Source organism: Pezoporus wallicus, unplaced genomic scaffold (assembly GCF_028554395.1).
Source record: "Pezoporus wallicus isolate ANWC-B61680 ecotype Strahan unplaced genomic scaffold, APGP_CSIRO_Pwel_v1 scaffold_11491, whole genome shotgun sequence".
Lineage (NCBI taxonomy): Eukaryota > Metazoa > Chordata > Aves > Psittaciformes > Psittacidae > Pezoporus > Pezoporus wallicus.
Genome location: NW_026642649.1, coordinates 2,527,664 through 2,536,484, shown reverse-complemented (window position 1 = coordinate 2,536,484; position 8,821 = coordinate 2,527,664). Strand labels below are relative to the sequence as shown.

General features: G+C 48.7%; 1 protein-coding gene across 2 annotated transcripts in view; it reads right to left on the bottom strand.

The window, feature by feature from the left end:
- Positions 1–8,821, bottom strand: part of SH3BP5 (SH3 domain binding protein 5) — a 163,320-nt gene that overhangs the window by 98,690 nt on the left and 55,809 nt on the right. The gene's annotated exons all lie outside the window — the stretch shown is intronic.

Here is an 8,821-nt window from a genome sequence, read left to right as displayed (position 1 = left end):
CTGCAGGCCACTCGTGGGTATCAGCACATGTGTGAGCAACCCGTCCCTTCCCTGCTGCTTCGTCCTGAGCAGCCCTTGGCATATCCTGCCAAAGAAGATCTCCGGGATCTCCACCCTTCCCACAGCTTTCCTAGGTACACAGAACTTGTTTGGTGAAGGTGAGCCATGTTAAGGAATAGTAAACGTTGCCTACCTGTTCCTATTGAATGGTTGTGCATTTATTCATGGTTTGCAGCAAGTTTCATTCAGATGGAAACTGGAGTCCAAATCGTAGAATCACAGAATGGTTTGTGTTGGAAAGGAACTTAAGATCATCCAGTTCCAAGCCCCTGCCATGGGCAGGGACACCTTCCACTAGAGCAGCTTGCTCAAAGCCCCGTCCAGTCTGGCCTTGAGCACTGCCAGGGATCAAGCATTTATCTCTTCTCTGGGGACCCTGTGCCAGCGCCTCAGCACCCTCACAGTAAAGAACTTCTACCTTAGATCTAACCTGAACTTCCCCTGTTTCAGTTTGAACCCATCACCCCTTGTCCTGTCACTACAGTCCCTGATGAAGTGTCCTTCTCCAGCATCCTTGTAGCCCCCTTCAGACACTGGAAGCTGCTCTGAGGGCTCCACGCAGCTTCTCTTCTCCAGGCTGAACAGCCCCAATGCTCTCAGCCTGTCTCCATACAGGAGGTGCTCCAGTCCCTGAGCATCCTCGTGGCCTCCTCTGGACTTGCTCCAACAGCTCCATGTCCTTCTGATGCTGAGGACACCAGAGCTGCACACAGTGCTGCAAGAGGGGTTGCTTGCAGAAAAGCAGTTATTTAGAATTCTTCTAATCAGCTGGCAGTATCTCACATGCTGGGGAAATAAGGTGAACTAAAGCACGTTAATGAAGCAAAGTATTCCTGCTTATTCCCGGTAGGCTCTAATCCTGCAGGATTTTGGCACTAGCAGACCTTACTGCTTAATGCTAATTTTTCCACGTAGAGTAGGGAAATTTCTATCTTCCAATTAGACTAAAACATGAATTACCAGTGCATACGGAATGCAATTACTGACTGAACTGAAACCAAGTAAATACTTCTCTGCATCCATGGGTGAGCTGCCTGCTGTGGCGAGCTCAGCCACTCAGGACAGCTTTGGTTTCTGATGGTTTCTTCTGCTCAGTGACTTCATTCATTTCATTGGCTTGACTTTATAGCTACACCAGCAAACATGGCCTGCTTATGACTCTTCCCATAACTAGAACTGCTTTAGGAATCAATAATGATTTAAATTAATGGGATTAGATAGCTGTAGTTTCAAATACAGTAACAAATATGTATTTTTTATGGAAAAAGCTTGGTTGCCAAAAGGACAGACTCAACCCCAGGAGCACACGGCACTGCCCTTCCCTGTTCCACCACAGCATTGCCCTCCCCTCACGTGTCCTGGCTGAACTGATTTGACAGGCTGAGAACATTGGGGCTGTTCAGCCTGGAGAAGAGAAGCTGCGTGGAGACCTCAGAGCAACTTCCAGTGTCTGAAGGGGGCTACAAGGATGCTGGAGAGGGACTCTTCATCAGGGACTGCAGCGATAGGACAAGGGGTGATGGGTTCGAACTGAAACAGGGGAAGTTCAGGTTAGATCTAAGGAAGAAGCTCTTCCCTGTGAGGGTGCTGAGGCGCTGGCACAGGGTGCCCAGAGAAGCTGTGGCTGCCCCATCCCTGGCAGTGCTCAAGGCCAGGTTGGACACAGGGGCTTGGAGCAACTTGCTCTAGTGGAAGGTGTCCCTGCCCATGGCAGGGGGTTGGAACTGGATGATCTTAAGGTCCTTTCCAGCCCAAACCATTCTGTGGTTGTATGATTTTATGGAGAAGGCAAACTGATAGGAAAATACTTGTTTTCTTAAGCATTGCTTGGAATAGCTCAAAGCTGAAGTGTGGGAAGTGCATCTATTTTGAAGATACTGTGCCGATGTTGATTTGCACAGTTAGCTTTATTACAGACGAGCTATATGCCTCTTTGTAGCTATGTATAGAAACAGTTTGCTTGCAAAGCTTTATAGGTTTTGTCCTCCTTCAAAGTCCCTTTATTTCATAGAATCATAGAAAGGTTTGGGCTGGGAAGGAGCTTAAGATCATTGCACCGTTGTAAATAAAATACACAGTTCGCTGCTACCCATGCCCTGTGTCTGGGAGGAGAAGGGAGTGGAGGTTGGATAAAAAATGAGTTAAGAACACCTTGCTAAAGGGATTAGTGGAAGAGTTTTGGTGAGGTGTTTGGCCCTGCTAAGTTGCATTTAGCTTTGCCGGTGAGTTTCTGTGTGCTACACGTGATGGGCGTACCCACGTCTCTCTACTTTTGGGGCAGATGCTGGCAGAAGCAGGGGCTAGAGCCAGGCTGACATAGTTTTCTTCTGTGTGCTGTTGGATTTGGTTGAACCATGTGTTCTAAAAACGGCACTGACAAGCTAAATGAGGCGATCGATGGGATAACTTGGGAGGAATCACATGAATTTGATGTGAACTCCCACAGAATCCATAGGTTCTCACAGACCTCTGGTTTTAATTGCCCTGAACATTTGTAAAAGCAGGGCTTTCTGAAGGGCAGCGTGTAAAAGCGCATTCAGTATCATGCTCGAGGTGTTACATGACATTGCTGACCTGTGTTTCTTCCCAGAGCAGCTATTGCTGTTGTAGGAGCCTGTGTGAAAACCTCCGAGGCACACTTGTACAGAGCCTGCTCGGAAGGGAACATTCCCTATGTGTGTTGCAAGATGTAATTGTCCGCTTCTTTGCAGCCCCAGCCAGCCCATAAGTTCTGTCATCACCCGTTTGTAACCTGGGAGTTGTCTTTTTCCTACGTAGCTCTGGTACTTCCTTAATGCTTTCCTACTGCCAGATGTTACAATCACTAACAAAGATTAACAAGGATCTGCTCAGGAAAACAGGTATCAGTGAGCAGCACTCCAGTGCTCCAAGTAGGTTCTGGGAACATGGCACTGCCGGGCACATAGAGCCTGCGATACAAGACTTAGATGCTCATTGCAACAAAGGTGGCCAGAGCTTGGTAAGCACACAGTAGGCACACCATAGCCCAGCACAACCAACACGAGAGGTTACTGGCATGAGGGAGACAGGCTTTGAGTGCCTGGTTGTCATCCTCTCCTTCATGATGTAAGAAGTATATTTAAGTGCACAGTCACTGCTTAATTAGGGAAGAGAGGTGGTTGCTTGGGTCTGGATAGTGGAGAGTGAACGTGGAAGGGAAGGGTAGGGATGGGGACCACTCTGCAGCAGCAGGCTCTGGTGGTTCCCTGCTCTTTTCAAAGGAGAGCTAGTGGACCTTAAGACTAGGGAGGTCACCAGTTCCCCCTGGGAGAACAGATACTGATTGGATCTGATCCCCGAAGTGCCCGAACGCTTCCAAAACCCAGCTCCGAGGTAACCCTGTCCTACCTCAAATGAATTCTTTCAGGTTTATGCAAAGGCTGACATGTTCCTCAGGAACCGAGCCACATTTTTCTTCCCTGCTGCTGAGGCTGGGCTCAGCATCATAAACAGTGGCGTAAACAAGAAGCTCAAGTCCCTGTTTAACGTGAGCCGGTTAAGATACCAGGTTTGGTGGTTAGCTAATCCAGCCACTGAACTCGCTTCCCAAATGCCAGCAAGAGATTTTAAGGTACAGTAAATACGCTGCAGCTGTGTTTACGCTACAAGTCATCCAGCCCAGAAGCAGGTCCATAATGCAGAAGATGCTGAGCTCGCGATGTCCACCTTTCACCCAAGGGGAATCCGCTTCGTTCCCTCTCCACGATGCTGACTGCAGCAGGGTGAGTGGGGAGGATTGGAGCGTTCACTGCGTAAGTGCTCTCCTGACCTGAGCTAACGTGTGGGCGTCTTGTGTGAACTGGCCTTGTTCCAGCAGCTTCTCTGCAAAAATCCTGGGATAAGAAAGACATTAGGAAATATTGCTTAATCCCAGAAGCAAAATTAATGCTAGGTTTTATAGAGGCATTCTCAGTGCGGCATTAACACGTGAATCATGCTGAATCAGAACACGTGATCGAAAGGCTGAGATTTAACCTTCTTTGTTTTGTTTTTAAGTAACTTTTCCACAGGAGAAACTTGTGTTTTCACCAGCTTCAAGGCACAAACAGCATTCCCAAGTAATGAAGACAAATCTCCATCTTACAAGGTGCTAACTGACTGCGCCACATCAAAAAGCAGGCTGTCAGCAGCAGAGCTAGGGCCAGGCTGCAGGTTTTCTCATCTAATAGCAGCCTCATGCCCACAGCATCAGCTCAAAGCTTGTCTGTGCAGGAAGGTATCCCAGCAGACTGACATTTGGAACCAGAGCTTCTAATTGCAGATGAATGATCAATGCTTTTTTGCTTTCAGAAGCATAGGCTGAATTTGGGAAGGGGCGAGCTTCCTTGGCCACAGGGTGTTGACCTGGCCAATGTCATTGCTGTCACTGTCTGCACTTGGTTTTTCACCTCTCTTCCCCTAAAGCAAGGAACAGAAATGAGTGATGCTTCCAACATGAGTGTGGACCTACGGACAGAGCAATTGCAACAGAAGCTAGAACAAGATGTGGGCCAGTGTCCATGCTTGGGAAAGGACCCTCAGGCTACAATGGGCCAGATATTGCCATGTCTTCATAAGGCAGTATCTGCCATACCAGTGCTTGTACCAGTATCTTTTTCCTCTCAGTAGACAATATGGTCAATTTTCCTCTGCTTCTCCCAGCCTTGAGAAGGAAAATAAATCACTGGAGTTAAAATCACAAGTCGTCATAAAAACCTGCTTGTGCCCAGAAAGCTAAGTATCAGAGCTTGCCTGAAGAAGTGGCATCAATAAATTTACATCTCTAAATAGATGATAAGTGTTGAATCAATTTCCATATGTTTAAAATAGCAGAGCATTAAGGATTCTGGCACTTCAAGCAATCAACTAATTTGGGACTGTTATGAGAATATCTTTTATACTAGGGGAGGGATTCATCTGAAAATCAAGGCCAGTCTGCAGGCCTGTGCCCTTTCAATTTCATAAAGGACAGCAAATTGACAACAAAATCCTGCTTGCCTGAAGAGGCTATGGTGCCTTTTGACATTCAGGTCTTTGCAAAATCACCTTTCAGCTCTTAATGAACCAATCCACAACATACCTTCTGCTTGGCTTGCCTGGCATGGTCTGCTTCATGGCTACACAGATCCAACGAGAACCAAGAGTGTCGGCAGGCACTTCCAGGTGAAAAAGGCAGGAACCCTGATGTATCAGGAGCTCTGTGTCAAAAGAGATGCCAGGGCAGAAGCTGTCCTGTGCTCTCCTCCCATTTTCTCCCATCCCTGCATTCAGCCTGGGCTCACCAAGCCTCACCTCTCACCACGTCTGCCTGGCTACTTGCTGACCCTCAGCTGGCTGGCCCTAAACAAAGCTCACAGCTCTTCCCTCCTACTATCGTGTCTTTATTTGAGATCAGTCACAGCATTTCCAAACGGGCACTGGATATTCAATGTACACGCAACCTGTGCTTCAGGGAGTTTCAAGGAAAACCAGCTGCTTTCAAAATCAGCTGGTGCTGCTCTTACCTACATGCAGAGGACGAAGGCTTTGTGCTGGCCTTTGAGGGTCGGAATAAAGAGAGGATGGATGAAAATATCTGTGGAGCTTCAGGTGCAGTGATTTGGCCTCATGTATTAAGTTTGCTGAGCCATCAAATGTTTCCATGCTAGTTTGGTACACTGATCACAAACGTAATGAGCCATTGCTTTAGTGAATGCACAGCACTATTGAGCGTGGAGACACAGCTATTAGTACACCCAGCACTGTGCTGTGATACTGCTGGTCCGGGTCTACAAGAGCAATAGAGACTTCAGAACTAGCTGCCTGCAGGACCGGGAAGATGGCACAGCATCAGTATGTTCTCCCTCACATTTAGCACATGATCTTCCTATTCCTAAAAAGCAGGGACTTGGAGGAGGACAGATCTGGGGGCTGTTTGATATTTTGGAGCACCACCAGGGAAAGCTCCTAATCAGCACATGGATTTTGCATAGCCCAGGTTTTTGTCACTTGCTTGATTTCTTACTGCCACAGCAATAGGATGCTCAACCGTTGACTTCAAGAGGAGGATGTCCGGATTTGTGGGAGCAGCGGGGTCTTCATTCTGTACAGAGTTTAAACCAGCATTTGTTGGTAGTTTAAAACTTAACTGGGAAGCATTTCTAACTCACCTCGACAGCATCTTCTTGGCTCGGATCTTTCTTCACAGTTTTCTTGCTCTTTTCTCAACTCCGTTTACCACGGTGATGGGTTTAAAACCCAAGAGCAGCCCAAAGCAAAGATGACAGCCGGAGCAACGTTCCTCATTAAAGACAAGACAAACCCAAATTCCTGTCTAGATGCTCTGGAAAGCTGAGTATCCTCCAAAGCGTAGGTGGGGAACCGAGACACCGGTGTGCTGGCTGCTGGACTCCAGCCTCAGAGGATGGGGTTGTACACTCAGGGAGGATGCAGCACGTGATGGGTAGGTTGGAAATATTGCAGCATCCAGGAATTTTGCACTTTATTAACCTTAATGTAGATGCTCAGCAGTTAAAAACTGGTTTGCTGGGCAAGAGTCACTCATTTTGAGTCCCTGGAAGAACCTACTACTGCAGCAGGTTGTTTAATGCTGTTACAGGCTTGGTGAAAACACCTGTGGAGCTGTGATGGTGCAAGCACCACTGAAAGCTCTGCATTGACCAAGCGATAGTTACTGGGTAGTGGTATCCCTGTGAAACGTGGTAGCAACGTTTCCCTGACCTCGTGATGGCCTGGATTTGGGTGATGGAAAACACCGGAACTGCTGTGTCCTGGAGGGAGATGGAAATGTGAGTGCCTCCCCACAGGATAGAGGGAAATACCTTCCCCCTGGTAGAGGTTCCCTTCCTTGACACAACAGACAGCTTCTCGACCTCCCCTATTCTCTCCCAGGAAGACAGCTGCTCCTCTTACGTGGCCATCCTTTGGGGCATGGATGCTCATGGGTATTTGGAGCAAGTCGGAAGCAAAACCACGCATGTGATTTATACAGTATTTTGGGAAAGCTAAGACATAGCTCAGCACTGCTGCGCTTCTACTCAAATGAGCAGGGAGTGCTTCTGCTTTCAACTGCCTGAAGGCTGTCACAGGCAGGGCATCCACCTCATGTGCACACTGCCATCCCTCAGCCCCTGCCTTTGGCATGATGGCCAGGGCTGCCGAGCACGGCTTGCTCTGGAAGCAGCCCGTCCTCAGGTTGCTTTCTAGCATTGCCAAAATCACTGTCTTTTACTGGGTTGTTTTCATAATCTGCTTTTCAGGTACCGGCGGAAGGCAAAGAGCCCCATCACATGTAAATAAACAAATAAGCACGGCTGCCTGGTTTGAATGGCTTCACTGCCAGACACGACAAAGGAGTCTGCAGCACAGGCTGCAATAAGGTATTTAAAATCTCATTCAAAGCCTGTCAGCTTCCCTGCTCCACAGAAGGGAGATAACGAACAGCGCATACTTCAAAGTGACGTTTTAAGGACTAAAAAGATGTTCATGTGGGGCTTTGAAAACGCACATAAATTGCAAGCGTCAACACTCAAACCCCGTGTATGTGAAACTGTGTCTGCTTGCAGCGCAGCCTTGACCTCCCCCTGCTGCTATGGGCCAGGAGGACAGAAAACAAGGCCAAGTCTTGGGGAAGCACAAAGAGTTGATGGGGTCGGAGTTGACCTTGGCAGCGGAGTGCTGTGACAGGGGAGGTACCTGCCCAGGCAGTGGCTCCCTGCCCACTGGTTGCAGGCAAGCTGGCGATGTCACATTTTAGGAGAAAGGGCTGGATTCCCCCATCCTATTTTCAAGCTAATTATGGAAATACCTTTGGGAAAAGCCCCACCACCAAGCACCCAACACTGAGTGATGAAGCTGCAAAACCCTGCACAAGACTCACAGCCTCGCCAGCTCCCAACAGCCTGCAGTCACATGGAATCATAGAATCATTAGGGTTGGAAAGGACCTTAAGATCATCTAGTTCCATCTGGGTTTCTGCAGGACCCCCACCTCCTTTGGGAAATGGTAAGTGGTTCAGGATTTCCTTCCTAGCTATTCAGTGTTGCCTCATTTTCCCCTGCAACAGGTGGTGCGAGGGGAGCAGGGTATGTACCTATAAGAGCACCCCCAGATTCTGGGATGTGAGACATCTGGGCCAGGAGGTTTGTTGTTCTTGCCACGCTTTGCACAGCCAGAGCACAGCTGCCAGTGCAGCGAGGGGTGCGCAGCACTGCTGCTCAAATAGCACCCCAAAAATGAGGGCTATATCCAGAATATCTATATGAAATAAATGAAACATCCTTTTGTGACAAAACCAGCAGGCAATCACATCCCACTTGCACAAAGGGGCTGAGTTATGCTTGCACAAGTACTCACATCACTGGTGTTTTCTGATACTTCAGTGATCTGCTCCCGTGCCAGCAGAGGGTTTTCTCTGTGGTGTCATTAGCACTGAGCTGGTGATTATGGTGAGGTTGGAAGGGACCTTAAAGCTCATCAGTTCCAACCCCCTGCCACGGGCAGGGACACCTTCCACTAGAGCAGCTTGCTCCAAGCCCCTGTGTCCAACCTGGCCTTGAGCACTGCCAGGGATGGGGCAGCCACAGCTTCTCTGGGCACCCTGTGCCAGCGCCTCAGCACCCTCACAGGGAAGAGCTTCTGCCTAAGAGCTCATCTCAGTCTCCCCTCTGGCAGGTTAAAGCCATTCCGCTTGGCCTGTCCCTACAGGCCCTTGTCCAAAGCCCCTCTCCAGCTTTCTTGCAGGCTCCCTTTAGGTACTGGA